The sequence below is a fragment of the Camellia sinensis genome, chromosome 10 (genome assembly GCF_055761805.1).
Source record: "Camellia sinensis isolate YWXY chromosome 10, ASM5576180v1, whole genome shotgun sequence".
NCBI classification, from domain to species: domain Eukaryota; kingdom Viridiplantae; phylum Streptophyta; class Magnoliopsida; order Ericales; family Theaceae; genus Camellia; species Camellia sinensis.
The window spans coordinates 115,521,971-115,538,599 of record NC_138970.1 but is presented as its reverse complement, the minus strand read 5'-3'; the positions used below and the strand labels follow the sequence as shown (position 1 = coordinate 115,538,599).

The window sequence follows — 16,629 nt, the reverse complement described above, 5'->3', positions numbered from 1 at the left end:
TTTCTTGGACTTAGAGGATTTTACCAAAAGTTTTCCTATGTCCAAGAAAGTAGACCCTCTTACATATGGGGGTAGTTAAAAAAAATTTACTCAGTCAAAGTTGTTTCAAAGCTTTTACTCAAGTCAAAAATTTTCCGTCAACTTTTACTTGTGTCAAAATTTTTTCAAAATTTTACTTAGTCAAATGTTTCCAAAATTTCCACATCATTACAATTTCTTCTAGTTTTGTCGTAGTCTAATTTCTTTAAATTTAGCGCTTTACCAATTTTATATAGCTTTTTTGTCTTTGTTGTCAAAACCATCCAAGCTCGGGGGACAAGCAAGGTGCCTTACACACCCATCTCAGCCTAAAAAAAATATTTAGAAAAGTACTTAACACTTAGATAAAAATAAAACACAAAAGCCTTCTATTTTGTAAAAAGTTGCAATTACATCAAAAAGACTAGACCATACAAGAGTTTCTAGGCCACAATTAAAAAAAAGTAAAACAAAAACAAAAGGCAAGTTTCTTAATCCTTTATCACAACAGGGGTCTAGGTAACACCAACTTCAACATCTCTAGAAGAAACAATTCCAACATCCCCACCTTCAGTAGGGGTAGGAATTTCTGTGGCAGGAAGAACATATGGAGCATTGGAATAAGTTTTTTCTTGAGGCTTAGGGGTAGGAAGTTCAACCTCATCAGTAGGAGTGGCCGCATTCTGGGCACTCGCATTCAGAACAGTCTCCACCTCCTTCTCAGGGTCTTCCTCAAAGCCTACTTCTTCAGCTTCCTCCGTTGGCCATGAATCTTTCTTCCAAGACAGAATTAGATTAGAATACTAGGAGGAATCAAGAGTAACCCCAGCCTTAGCCAAGGCAGCCTTTCATCCATCAATAAACATATCATCTTCAAGCTTATAGATTTGTCGTAGATATTTCTCGTTAATGTCCCTACGGTATTTATCCAACTTCTCATTCTTTTCATTCTTTAGTGTCTCATTTGCAGCAAGAGCGAAGGCCAGGTTCTCTTAGGACTCTTCCAGTTGGATCTTGGGTAATTGAGTTACACTTTCAGCAAGTTCTTTTTTAGTTGTAAGCTTCAAAATCTAGTCAAACATCAATTTCGGTATCTTCTCCATATCAGCGATAGTTTTCAGAGCACTAGAGGCCTTGACAAATTAGATGCAGGCTTCAGCCTTATAAGAGTCCATGCTGGTCAAACTTTCATGACAAACTTGGATGGCCTACAGAATAGAAGAATGATTAAACTCAGTCAAAATACAAGGAATATAGAAAGCTTGAGTACAAAAAAGCTTACCCTTAAAGCACTGACCACATCGGTACAGATCAGAGAAGCATCATCCAAAGGATGGAGGGAGGCCATATCCCTAGGTATGGTAAACCCTTTGTTAAGTTGAAAGCCTAGTTCAGGAACTTCCATTAGGCTGTCATTCTTCGACACATAAAGACAATTAGGGAGCAATATCTGACGCCTGAACTAATCATCAGGAACCTTGTAGGACATAGTCTTGCCACCCCTTTGTGTCTTGAGGCGTTTCGTAGCAGGATCTTCATGGTCAGTAGCAGTGGTAGTTGTATGAGGGGTAAATCATTTCGATTTCATAGATTCAGGGGTAATGAACTCACCAACACCGGAACTAGCACCGGCGGTAGTAACAATAGAAAACACGACTCCTACTTCCTGCTTCACCTTCAGGAGTTCAGCACCTTTTTGAAATTTGCTCTTCTTCTCTATGGAGGGAAGGGTAGTAGTTTTCACAATCCTTGAAGAACGTCGCACGAGGGAATCAGCCAAGTCCTCAACCTTTACGTCCATGGATGTGGTAGCAAGGTCAATGATAGGGCCATAAATTCTTTTGGCAGGACTACTAGTGGAGCTTTCTTGTTGTTCTTAAAAAGCTTAGAACCACTATTTCTCATCTTTTAGATGGGATGCAGAGGATTCAAAACCCAGAAATTTGTGAGCAGACTTCTCATCTTCAGGAGGGTTCTAGATCTTCTTTAGTTCCTCCTGACGAATGACGTATTCATGAAGGTGCTTTACCATGTTAGTGGTAGGATCTGGCAAAAAGAGAATGAATGGTTAAAGAACAAGTCAGCCATACAAATTCAAAGGAAAAATAAGGAATATAGAATGGAAAGGACATGCTCTTGCAAAGGATATAGGTACAGACCAAGTATGGGGAGAGCTCTTAAATTCCCAATTCTCAAAAATCATCACAATATCTTCGTCTAGGTCCTTAATGGTTTTGGGAAGAAGGGTGATGAGTCTCTTTGAGGCATTTTGGCCTCAAATAATACTTAAGGTCCTCAGTTGAGGCTTGGTATTGTAGGTTGTAAGAACATAAACGGACATAATCTCCATTTGACCAAGGTGGGTGCCTTAGGCTCGATTTAACTCAAAAACCCCATTCACAACTCTATAAATGCCAGCAGAGAGTTGAATAGGGGCAAGGGACCAAGACCACATGCACTCTCTCAAAAGTGGGTTTAGGGAAAACCTAACCCTTTCCTCAGTAATGGCAACAAGGGGCATACAATTGTAATCTGGGCCACCGTCAAGGTTGTCACATTCTTTTGCAAGCGAATATGGACATTATCTGGGATACCAAATTGTTCGCGAAAGGCGGCCAAGGAGGAAGGGGATTCTAGGAGGACACGATACTTGCCCATTAGACTAGAAAAGGGAAAAAAAATCAAGAAATATGAGAGAGAGAGAGAGAGAGAGAGAGAGAGAGAGAGAGAGAGAGAGGGGACTTACAGACAACCAAAGGAAGATCGGAACGAAAAATTATCGAACTGAAAACGCTATGGTTGGAATATTTTTTCTTACTTTTCTCTAGAAGGAATAGTGAGTATTGAAGAAGGAAGGACTCTGGTGGGAAATTTATAGCGCCATAAATAATTTTGAATGGACATGTCTGTCGCTTCGTATAATAGACGTGTTGGTTTGGAACTTACAAGGTGAGGCCACCTGTTCTAGGGCAGAGGCGGTGCGACAGGCGAAGGGACGTCACGCCTTTTAAAAATTGAAATGATAGGCACGAGGCCCTAGGATTACGGGAAAAAAACTCCTGCAGTTGTAATCAAAACTCTAATTCCTTTTTCAGCCTAGAAAGAAAAAGAAGCCAGAATTTAGAGGCAATTGTGTGAGGCAAAAAACGAATCCACATAAGGCAGGACTGGAATTCCTGGGTTGGTAGCAGGAATGAAGCATTGCTAGCAAAATGGAAAGTCAGCTCAGGATAGTTTGAGTCTAGCCTGGAAGCCTAGGACCAAACTAGGTTAGAAAAGTTTTAGGGCAGGAGAAAGGCGGCAGAGAGCACGCCTAAGAAGGGCGCAGACCCAGTCAGCCCATATCTTTTTATTTTAGGTTCAACCAACTCCTAGAAATCTGCATCTGGTGGAGCACAATCCCTAGAAAATGGGGCTGGCATGAGGAGCGGGGGAAAGCCTAACAGCCAACAACGGTTAGTAAGAGCATGCTATGAAAGGGGAAACAATCAGTAGAATGGAGGTATGCAAGAACTTCTATCTCAACCCCACTAAGATAATCTTGCACCTTTATTTACCTCTATTGCTGACTTAGGCATCAGAGGGTCCCTAGGCTGCTCCAGCTGCCCCTCTTCTACCTTTATCCAAATGTTTTTCAAGTCAAGAATCAAGCTATCTCTGTCGCGTTACTGTTACAACCTAAGTGATTTGATTTTTATCCACCACAAAAGTCATTAGAACAAGGGGGAAATTACCCATAGGTCTTGTTTAAAATATGTGTACACTATTTAATCCAACAACTTTTTGAGTAGACCCAAAAGTTCTACACGTTTCTCTCTCCCTCTCTCTCTCTCTTCTTTTTGTCTCATTCTTTATATTTTCCTCTCTTTGCGTTTTCTTTTCCTTCTCTTTGTCATGTCTGACAACCGGTGATCACACCTTCCTTATTCTCTTTCTCTTTCTAATATATAGTCATTGGTGACCGACGACTATAATTGATTGGGGTTTATCGGCAACCACCAACCACCAACATTAACTCGTGACTTCATCCTTACCGACAATGAAGAAGATGAGATCTACATCAAATTTGAGTAGATTTACATGAGATCCGACTAGATCTAAACAAAAAATAGTTGCAGGAGTACAATATTCTTTCTATATCTATTCTTTCCTTCAATTTCTCAATTTTTCTACATTTTCTCTATTACACAAGTCTATTTTTCTATTTTAATGGAGAAAAATTTCAAATTCTGAATAATTTGTTTTTAAGTTTTAGTTACAAGCGGTGAAAACTGTACAATTTTACAATTTCAACTTTTTTGGTGTTAAAATGAATGAAGCTTTAAAACTGCAACATTTTGCAATTTCATAATATTCTTTAGAACTGTAAATTTTATAGTTTCATAACATGTTTTTCAGCTTAATAGAATAATGCTTTGAAACCGTAACATTTTACAGTTTCAAAGCTTACTTTTCAGTTTGATCAATATTACAGATTATTTGCTTAAACCCTACAAAAATTGAAAAATAATATACACTTTTTCTCATTGCTGTTTGTTGTTGTTATATTTTTTAACTATAATTTCTCAATTTATTCTCTTTTTTTTTTCGAAAATATTCTGAATATTCCAGTGAATCTCTGATGATGTTCTTGACATTTTCTAGTAATGTTCAGAATACTTCGGCGAACTTCCGGTGATGTTCCGGCGACTTTCCAATGATGTTGAATATTTTGGCAAGTCTTTGGTGAGTTTGACGGAAGTCGTTGGATGTATCAGCATTTTTAAAGTTATAAAAAAAAATTTTAAAAAGAATTTTTTGTAACAATTAAAAATATATAAAATTAATTCGTGCAAATATTTTATTTTGGAATTAAATAAAATTTAAACTTTCCGTATGATACTTATTAGTAAATGCGCCTCAGAACAACACTCTAGAACCATCATATTTATGTCATTTGAGCCTACCAAGCCCACGTGTTTACCTGCAGTCCCATTCTTACCCTTTTAATCATTTACAAAATTCTTTATCGTGCACCAAAAAAAATGACTATAATATAAATACATAAATTGATTCTAAAATCAGATACATAACATATATATAGATAATTTTTTTTTTTTTTTAGAGCAATGCTAGGTATCATGAAAAAAATTTCATAAAAATAATCATAAAAACTTTGTGACCCTTGAATTACACTTAGAATAAAGTACCACACACTAATCAAGGTAATCCAAGGATCTTAACTCTTTCATGATTATTTTCATGAAAAAAATTTCATGACTCCTAATTTTTCTCTTTTTTTTTAATGAATCTCATAATAAATCTTAAAAAATCTATCCATTTATATGTACATTGTGATCAGTTTCTATAATCATTTTTTTTTTCCTTTGGTAGCAAAATAATATAAGAATGACTCATCTCCATGCTATTATATTTTATACTCCTCTGGATTTTATTTTGTGAGTCCACTGTGGGTCCATAACGATGATACGAATCACTCATCTCATTTCATTGAATATCAATGAATAGATGAACAAATCGCATTTTATTTTATATAATGGTCAATTTAAGTTTAAACTCATAGTTTCCATTTATTAAAAACAAAACAAAACAAAACAAAAATTGTTCATGTGTCTAGTCATATCCGATAAAATTGATTTTTTACACAATTCATCTTTATTGTTGGTTTTAGAAGATGAATAGTTCAGATTTTCATAGCGGACCTGACATAAGGCTCACGAAATATAATATGGAAGAGTATAAAAGATAGTGGTATTGAAAGGAATCATTACCTCTTCAGGGATGTTTAATTTGAATGTAAAAAGTTTAAATTAACCCATATTATTATGTACGAATATTCTATATTAATTTTTTTTATTTGTACATCATTCTTCAAAAAAGCTTCATCCGTCGATGATTAGTTCTATTTAAAGCCTTGGACTTCACAAGAATGTCACAAGCACTTAACAACCAAAAATCTCTCCTCCTCTCTTTCTTCTCTCCAACAATGGTGACCTTAAAGGCCTCTTACATGGTGAAACCAACCAAGGAAACACCAACTGGGCTCATGTATTTATCAGAATTTGATCACTTGATTCCATATTTCATGCACCTACTGTTTACTTCTATCAACCCTCTGGTGAGTTGACTCTAAATTCAGTAATACATACTCTAAAAGACTCTTTAAGCAAAGCACTAGTCATATTCTACCCTCTCGCTGGACGCCTGCAAAGGATTGCTAGGGGTCGCCTTCAAGTAAACAATCTTTTCTATTTTTTTTAATTAATATCTTGTTCTTTTATTTTTGGTTAATTATTATAGGAGTAATTACATTTAAGGTCCTCAAAGTATGAGTATTGTGTCATTTTAATTACTGATGTTTAAAAGTATTTCAATTTAATCTCCAATAAAAAAACGTGTTTCAAGTTGGTCTTCCAATCTAACTTAATAGACGTATTGGGAAATCAAATTGAAATATTTTTTAATGGTATAGATTTGGAAACCCTCTGCCAAAGGAATATTTTATACACAGTAGACAACGAATCCATTCAATGAAATACCGTTTTTATTCTTTGGCACAACTCGATGAATTTAGTAGATCCTTTTACGAGGCCTATTATTTGTAAGCTTAGATCGAACTTATCTAACTTTTATAGTGTGATGGTTGGTTGTTCACGGACTAGCTATACTTACTTTTTTTGGATCAATATTAGCAATGTAGCTCATCAAATGATATAACTAATTTGTATTATAGAGCTACAAACACAATCAAACCCAATCAAAGAAAATGTTGAATTGAATTGTACTGGTCTCTATTGGGGTGTTCTAAGCCTATATATCATGAATTGAACTAATTGTTTTCTTTTCAAGTTTTTTTTTTAAGAGAAAGAAAGAAAATAGTGTACATTGGGGATCATATTGAAATATTTTCAAAAAGGATTTTAATTTGGTCTCCCAATGCGTCGATTAACAAAGTTAGATTGAGGAACTAAATTGAAACACTTTTTATATATTATGGATCAAATTGACATAATTTAAATATTGAGGATCAAATTGAAACATTTTATATATTGGGAATTAAAATTGACACAATTTAAATATTGTGGGACCAAAATATAATTAACCCATTGTTATAAGGGCAAATTATACCAATAATCCCAACATTTTGCCACTTATGTTATTTTGGTTCCTACACTCTCAATTGACTCAATTTTAATCCTTAGTTTTGGATTTTGCATTAATTTCACCCAATAGATAACACCATTAAGGTTTTTGATAAAAAAAATTATCACTAAGTTAGTTGACATTAAGTTACTAAATTAATCAAGTTTATAATTTTGCGCATGAAATATGCCATTCATTTGTCATAAAAATAAATGTTAACAATTGAAATCAACTAAAGCAATTTGAGACAAAATAAAAAATTTCAAGTTAAAATTGAACAAATTAATATTATAAGGATTAAAATGACACTAGTCAGTCAAGATTTAGGGGATAACGATGTGATTTACCCTTGTTATAATATTTATTCTAATAGAACTTCCTGTAATATTTTCAACAAGATCAACTGCAACTCCATGGGTGCCCAGTTCCTCGAAGCTGAATCCGAAGCCAAAATTGATGACTTTGGGGACTTCTGTCCGAGTTCAAAGACTAGAGCACTCATACCATCAGTGGACTATGACAGACCAATTCATGAGCTACCATTGCTTTTGGTTCAAGTCACCAAGTTTAGTTGTGGTGGATTTAGTCTTGGCTTGGGTATATCGCATGCCCTTGCTGATGGTGAATGTGCAGCTCACTTCATCTCCGAGTCGGCTAGAATTGCTCGCGGTGAAAAACCAGAGAACCTCCCATTTCTTGATCGAACAATCTTACAACTTGAGGATCCTTTGCCAAAAACAAGCTTTGATCACTCAGATTTCAAGCCACCACCGCTCTTAATAGGCCACTCAAACAACACAGATGAGCAAAACAAGAAGACTGTCGTGGCTATGCTAAAGCTAAGCAAAGAACAAATCAACCAGTTGAAGAACAAGGCTAATGAGTATCAAAATAGCGCCACCAGTACTAATCGCGCCTTTACAAGGTATGAGAGTGTTACTGCTCATATGTGGAGGTGTGCATACAAGGCACGTCAACATGAAAGCGAGCAGCTAACTAACTTTCGGGCCGTTGTGAATTTTCTTAGCCGTTTGCAATCATCATTGCCTGAGGGGTCACTGTTGGAAAATCGACTTTTAGCGGCGTTTTTAAAACGCCGCTATAAGTACTAAAAACGTCGCTAATTCTTTTTGTGACGTTTAGTACCAAACGCCGACGATGCGGCCGTCGCTATAGCTTTATGGCGTTTATTATAGGCGGCGTTTTTAGCCAAAAGTCCTACCTAATTGTATTGTGACGTCACTATGACATTTAGCGACATTTTGAAAACGCCGTTAAAGACATTTATACATTTTAAAAATCTAACCGTTGGGGTGGGGATATAGTGACGTTCAAAAAACGCCGCCATAGCCTTTATTTTTATTTTTTTTTATTTTTAACGTTGTGCTAATTTTATATGGTTGAAAAAATACCTGTCATAAACAATTATTAAGAACTAATAATTGATGTTTATTAAAATAATAAATAAACTAAGTTTGAAAACAAAATTAAAAATAAAATAATGAGGCTCTTGACATGTTATTATACCGATTAGTAACATGATTACACTCTCATCTATCCATCACATAACACATTTGGTATAAAGTTCAAAAAAAAAATTTATAAATAAATAATAATAGTAGAAGAAGAAGAAGAAGAAATCTGATGCACCAACATTGTATTCCAGCAATCAATATTTTCTTTTTCCTTTTTGAAGACCCATCAAGTAGAGTAGAAAACTATGAAGAATCAATCAACATGCAAGAACCGTCCTTTCGGTTACCTTACAAACCTTAGCTTGTTAGAGCATTAACTACATCTACAAAATATGATAACAACTATTCAATACAAAAGTTTCTAAAGCCATTTTTTAGATAAGTAAAGAGTTTATAGCCAACCCCTTGTATTTTAACAACCTCTCTCCAATGAACTTGTCGGGTCGGGGGGGGGGGGCATACCTCAACTATAATACAAACTGCAGACCATCTTCTGTTTTTAAGAGTTAGTAATGTATCATATTTCTCCACTTGTCCTTCAAATCAACCTAAACAAAAGAAGCCCTTATGTTAACATAAAGAAAAATAATATTAAAGCAGAAAAAAGGCACAACCATAAAAAATTCTCACCTCGGTTCTCTCTTCAAATATGTCACGATCTGAATTTAAGATGAGCTTCTAGTTCCCTCTACCAAACCTTCAAAAGAAATAAATACAAATGAGTGAGGAGCTTTACATTATCCTAGAAGATATCATTGATTATTTAATTCTCTCAGTTGACATGAAAACAGTAAAAAAAAATAACGTCCAATTAGTACACATTAATGTGTGTTTGTAAGGGGAAAAAGTTGACATGAAAACAATCCTCGAAGAAGAAGATGACAGAACTTTCTACCCCAATGGTTAACTCATATCCCTTAGGGTAGTAAAACTGGTGCAACATTTCAGGGTCAAACACACGCACATATAAAAAAGAAGATAGATCAGTTAAAATAAGGTTGAAAAGTACATATATAATAATTATTATTATTTTATTAAAAAAACAGATCTTATTAAAAGTAGCCCCAAATAGATAGCTGATATAACCTGAAGTCTTCCAGCTGTGTCCACTATGACCACATCCATATTCTTCATTTTGGCCTCTTCTAGACCTTGCCTAGCTATTTCTGCAGGTTTAACACCAGTTCCTGCTGCATAAACAGGCACATCCACCTGTCCCAAGCTTATCATTGAATATGAGAATGAATTACGTGATCATGAATTTGAATCAAACATGAACGGTAACAAAGTAGAAAAACATAATAAATACAGAATATCATCTGGTTTCAACCATGTTGATCGGCTTTGATCCAAGAACCCCACTTTTATACCTAGTAAACCATATTGCCGCCTAAACCCATTTTTCCTGTTCAACACTTATTGACTACATAAAGACAACACATATGAAAGCCTTAGATATATCATGTAACAATAGAGCTAAGTGACTCCAATGATAATATTCAAGTGTTATAGGAAAATTCAGATTTAGCATCAACGAAATGCTTACTTACCAAATAAATGGAAAGGAAAAACACATAAATAAAGAGTGTAAAAGAAGAGGACGAGAATTTAAATGAGTGTATTTCTTCATAGATCGATATCTGGATAAATTAACAATTCCATGAGCTGGAGTGATTTGATGATAAGTTTCTGCCAGTTGATGTCATGATAATTGAAATACCTGGCGGGGACCAAAGCCTATGGCCGAGAACTTATCTTTCATTTCCTGAACACTTTGCTTTCACCCACAAGGGAACCCTCCCTTCTGGACCTGGCTCTTGAGCATCTGACCTCCCAAATTGCTTGTCAAACAAGCCCCACTGTAGTTACAAAAAGCAATTGTATCCATTACATCCACGTCCCCTAATAATTTTGAAATAACTGATCACAAAATTGGACACAAAATATATATGGCCGAATATAGTTTTTCAAAAGTGGATCTCATTAACAAATCATGTAAATTCTTTGACCAGTTTCTATGTTCGTAGCAAATTTGATAATTTGAGTTAAGCGAGGTAAAGCATAATGGATACCACATATGAAATGTGTATACACAGAGACTCCACATAAATACACAGAGACTCCATGTGCAATTGTGCACACACTATAGTCTATTCATCTACCATAAATTTGATGATGAACATATTGGTAAAAACAAATGATTTATAGAGTACACTCCACAAAAATACGATGACTGATTCCAGAGTATCTGAGCAAGTTAATGGCCATGTAGGTAGTGTACAGGACAAACTTGGTGATAAGAATGACATGCAACCTGTAAATTGGATGAGATCAGCAAATGAAATAGGACCACCCTTGGAATATGAATCTATTTCCTTCTTTGCTTCCTCTAATAAATTCATTGCGGCGGAGAGCCCCTTATTCTCTGGTCTGCTAATCTCTGAGCTTCAAGCATGAAAATATAATTGACAAGAAAAAAATAATAAAAAAAACATCAAGGTAACATTTCAGCATTGACTTAAAAACTTCTAACCGAAAAAATAAGAAGTAAGGAGTGAAAACAGTTCAGCCAAAAGACGCAAACAAAAGGAAACTGATGCCTAAACCAACTAAATCCAGGATCCAAAACCTCAATACAATTTTGACAATTTAACATAATTTTCATATTCCATAACCTTTTTTTACCACATTTAATACATCTGCTTATCATCGACACTGAAATAATAGGGTCATTTTGTGAATTGGCATTAAAATCCCTAAAAAATAAGCCGGAACAAAAAATAATAGATGAATCATCTTTGGTTTGGTGAAAATCTTCGCTGTACATGAAATACCAATCCTAATTTTTGATAGAATGCAGAATTTCATTCTTTTACTTTATTCTTTAATACTACATACTTATGCGTGGTAATGCTATATGTTAGAAGTACCTGAAACGTACAGATCCATTTGGGCCACCAGATTTTGTGGCCTGCAAAACTCAATTAGAATCATATGAGCTTTCTTGATATGTAATGTTTAGGAATAATATAAATTTCTACTTTCATCTCAAACTGTCAACAAGTAAAACTCTTTCTCACCTTATCATAAGTCATAGCATCATTCATCGCCAAAGTCAATAAGGATGGAACAAGATCTGGGTTTGCCTGAAATCGGCACATCAAGAATCAATGAAGCATTGTAGGTTTTAAATCTGTAAAATCAAGTCTAAATATGCATTACATTAGGATCAATTTCATTAAGCATGATGACGGGATTTACCTTTATAGCTGTAAAAAGGGTCCCCTTCACACTTGCTGTCAAAGAAAATATGTTAATTCAATAGACACCGTCAATGTTAAATGTACATAACTATTTGGTATCATTTTCATTTTTCATGTTTTCAGAAACAAAAGCAATGAAAAGTTCAAAGTCATCCATCACTTCCAAAATTTTTCTAAAATTTGAAAACAACTATTTGGTGTTTTCCTAAAACTGGGTTGCTTCAAGAACTTTTTTTCTGGAAACACTTTACCTAACAAGTTTTCTGTGTTTTTTGAAAAATGAAAACAAAGAATAGAAAACAAAAATGACACCAACAGTTTGGAGTACTTACACTGAAACTCAGAACGCTGTCTGCACTGTATTAGATCAGCAGCATTAGCCTCTTCAACAAATGAGCCTGAGCTTGCTATTATTTCCTAGGGAGAGACAACAACTGGCAGAAACTTATCATCACATCACTCCAGCTCATGGAATTGTTAATTTATCCAGATATCGATCAATGCAAAGTTCGAAAGTAATTTGGCTGGTAGCTTCGGAAGAATGCAGTACTCATTCTGTTTGTAGATTAAACTTTTGTTATGCTGATGCTTTAGTTTTATGAAAAAAAACTTGATTCTGCAAAAGTGAATCTACTCACTGATTCTGAGGGATAATCAGCTGGTGCATACCCAGCTCTGAAATAGATGACTGCAATTGCTTGACCACCACTGCAGGAGCAAAGGCTTTCAACTGGTTAAAGTAATAACTTACAAATAAAAACATCACATTGTAATCCAACAAATTTAGAACCCAAAACAAAAAAAAAACAAAAAAAAAATGAAATATTTTAAGCCACAAAGCTACGTACACGAGAAGGGTTCCATCAGGTAGAAGCTCCGCTTGCTCATCAATTTCTGCCAATGTTTTCCGAATAGTTGTAACAGCATGTGTGTTACAAAGTTAAGGTAAAATAAATAAAATAAAATAAAACACTAAAAATATGTGAATAAATCTGTTGTCTCTGCAGATTTGCAACCACTAGGGTGGCGTCCTTACGGGCCTATTAAAAATAATCTTTTCATAATAAGCAACAACAATTAAGAAAATTAAACAAAACACAGAAGTATGAGTGAGAAAAAAATATTCATTAACTCAACCATGAAGAAAATAGACAAATAAATTAATGAAGCTAATTCTATTCTACAACTTGACATAGTTACCAACCAATTAGATGATATTTCATACTCAATGGAGATCAACGGTCCTCGCTTTTAAAACACACACATAAATTTAATTGGATTTATTAAGCAATTTTCACTCTGTTAAGATGTAATGAAAGGCTGAAGTTACTAAATTTACACTAAATTACACTGACATCAACTGAAAGAGTCCATAATTACCTTAGTCTTGGTGAAGAGATTGCTTTTCTCCTTCAAGAAAGGTGATGTCAAATATGATTGGGAATTAAGGGGTAAGTTGGATGATTTGCTGAATAAACAAGAATTATATTGGGCCTAGAGGTCGAAGCAGCAATGGCTTGCTAATGGAGATCGAAATTATAAATTTTTTCATAGGATGGTAACATGGCAGAAACAACGAAATAGAATTGCTTGTCTACAGCTTGAGGATGGATCTATTATCACGGATTAGGAACAAATTCTACACCAGTTTGTCCAACATTTTACCACTCTATTCAATGCTAATATTGCATCAACCTCAACTCTGGACCAATGTTTTCATTCTGGTGATTCTGTTAATTTTAATGTGTTGAATGCTGTCAAATTCCATCTTTCTGTTACACATAAATCTTTGCTAGATAAGCCTTTTATTGGTTTTGAGATCACTAACTCCCTTTTTCAAATTGGAAAACTTAAAGCTCCCGAGCCTCCAGTCTTACATCTTGGGTTCAAATAATATTTGCTGAGGAATTTCAATCAGTCGGAATTCACCTCCAGTCTTACATCTTCTTTTCATTGATGATATTTTCATTTTTATGGAGTTTTGTCCAGAGGAGGTTTGGTGTCTTCATCGGTTTTTATAATATTTTTGTGATGCGTCAGGATTAAAGATTAATTTTCAAAAGTCTGAGCTGTTTGTAAGTCCTAATTTTAAATTCCAACATCGATATTTTCTGGATAATATTTTAAATATTCATCGTGTGAGTAAGCCTAGCCCCTACTTGGGGGCAAATTTGGATTTCAATACCACTAAAAAATATGAGGCATTTAGGGCCTTGATCAAAAAAATTCATAAAACGTTTCAGCACTGGAAATGTGGTCTTCTTAATATGGCAGGCCAGTGTACTCTGGCTCGATATGTTCCTCAGTCTATTCCCATTTGCTTTTTCTCTTTTTTTAAGATTCCTAAGTATGTTTTAGACAAGTTATCTTCAATTATCCAGAAGGTTTTTTTGCGGTTCGTATGGTAGTAAAGGTTTTTGTTGGCAGAATTGAAATAAGATTTGTTTACCTCTTCCTTGGAGAGGCCTAGGGTTGAGCAATCTTGGCTATCATAATCAAGCTCTGTTAGCAAAACAAGCTCTGTTAGATTATCAATCACTGAAACAGAGCAATACTATCGCATTGCAGAATCAAAACTTGGCAACAACCAAATCAACAAAACAGAAGAGAGTTATAATATATATATATATACATACATATATATATATATAGAATCACTGAACCAACACAAACAAAACAGAATCACCGAATCAGATTTACTATAGTCATATAAAGAGAGAGAAGGGGTAGATCCGAACCTTTCTGCCTTCTCTCAATGCCTTGATCTCCGCATAACAGATAGACCTTCGCAATCGAGAGAGAGACCTTCGAAATCGAGAGAGAGCGCGCTTTGAAATCAAAATCGAAATCGCCGAGATGTCATTCTGAGATGAATCACCGAGATTCGATCGATCGATCCGTTGAGAGAGAGCTTGAGAGAGAGCGATCCGTTGAGATATCGATCGATTGATATTCTGAGATGAATCACTGCTATTGGAAGTATTTGAGAGAGAGAGAGAGAGAGAGAGAGAGAGAGAGCGAGCCGTCCACAGATCAGGAGAGGGTTGAGTGAGTGAGAGCTTAGGAAGAGGGTGTAGAAGAGTGAGTCAGCGGCCCGCCCATTTAAGGAGATAGTGTTTAGAGATTTGAAGGCGCTTTTGAATGCCTCCTATCATTAAAACGGTGCCGTTTTCATTTAAAAAAAGGCGACGTTTGTAAAACGCCGTTAAATATTATAAAACAGTGACGTTCAGAAAAACGCCATTAAATAAATACCGTTAAAACCTACATTTCCTGTAGTGGGTATTTCGGTTGCACTGCCTTGCCAGTAGTTGCAACCACTACCTCGGGGGATATAGTGTCGAAACCATTAAGTTATACCGTGGAGAAGTTAAGAGAAGTTATAAATAAGGTGACAGATGAGTACATAAGGTTCTGTTTTGTTTTTCTGAAAAATGAACCAAATTTATCTATGTTTGGAGCTTTCTATGGGAATCCAAATATAAGCATCACTGATTGGACTCGACTACCATTATATGGGGTGGATTTTGGGTGGGGAAAGGAAATTTATATGGCACCCCGAATAATTGGACATGATGGGAAAGCATTCATCCTCCCCGGTCGTGATGAAGATGGTTCTTTTCTTATCCCACTGCAGTTGCAAGAAGCACATATGGATGCCTTCAAAAAGTTCTTTTACGACGATATCTAATGCCATGTTAACAATATCTGTTGTCTTCAAAAAGTTATTTTCTTATTCCATTTGTAGTATTTTATCCTAAATATTTATTTCTTGAAGAGAGTTATTGCTTGTATTGTAATGAAAATAATTTATGAATAATCTTTTGAGTGCACATCTGGTGATGGCAAGCATTTTGCCACAAATCTTTATCTTTGGTTTGGTTCTCAGGATTTGTTCTCTAAGTTTTGGGGAAAAAAAAAATGAATAATTAATTTTATGAAAAAATAATAAATAAAAGAACTCATCATTTTTTGAGGGCAAAAGTAATTTTAAAAATTAAAAAATAATATTTTTTTAATATTTATTTTTATCAAATAAATTTTTATTATTATTTTTTTTAAACTTTAAAAAAATGATTCTAAAATTAAAAATGCCACCCCCGAGAATTGCTTAAGGATATCGGAGCAACGTTTGTTACTGTGGCAATGTAAAGTAGCTAAATAGTAAGATTACTGGGATATTGCTGATACTCTTATCACTTTGTTTGAAACAAGTCATTTTAATAAAATTTTTAGTTAAAATATGAAGTAAAAATTTAGTATGTTTGGGACATTTTTTAATTTTGTATGAAAAAATATGGAGAAAGAAAAATAAAAATAGAATGCTTGATTTTTTTTTATATAGCTTGTTGACTTTATAGTATTTTTAATTACATTTTGACTTCTAAAGTAAAATTCACACTTTTCAAACGATGTAGAGATGTTCAAAGTTCACTTGAGTAAAGTTGTTAAACGAATTAAATTATTCATGCTTGACTTATGTCTCCAGTTTGTTAAAATTTTGTTTGAGATCATTGTGTTATATAAATAAATCAAGAATAAATATTATTTAAAACTTATTAAATTTTCAAATCAAACTTAAATAATCTACTTCTCAACTTGATATACTTATATGCATTATAAAAAAATTAAATTAATCAAACTGGACTCGTATTTAATTTGTTAAAAACTCAATTAAGTTTGGCTCATTTTGTAAAGAAGTTAAAATTGAATATATCTTAAAACTCGTT

At 34.5% G+C, this 16,629-nt stretch overlaps 2 pseudogenes across 1 annotated transcript; one reads left to right on the top strand and one right to left on the bottom strand.

The window, feature by feature from the left end:
- Positions 1 to 5,899: 5,899 nt before the first annotated feature.
- LOC114305763 (spermidine hydroxycinnamoyl transferase-like) lies at positions 5,900 to 15,731 on the top strand (annotated as a pseudogene). The gene is made up of 3 exons (XR_014342469.1): positions 5,900 to 6,252; positions 7,560 to 8,215; positions 15,179 to 15,731. The product of XR_014342469.1 is annotated as a spermidine hydroxycinnamoyl transferase-like (transcript).
- LOC145801517 (thylakoid lumenal 29 kDa protein, chloroplastic-like) lies at positions 9,663 to 12,826 on the bottom strand (annotated as a pseudogene).
- Positions 15,732 to 16,629: the final 898 nt, after the last annotated feature.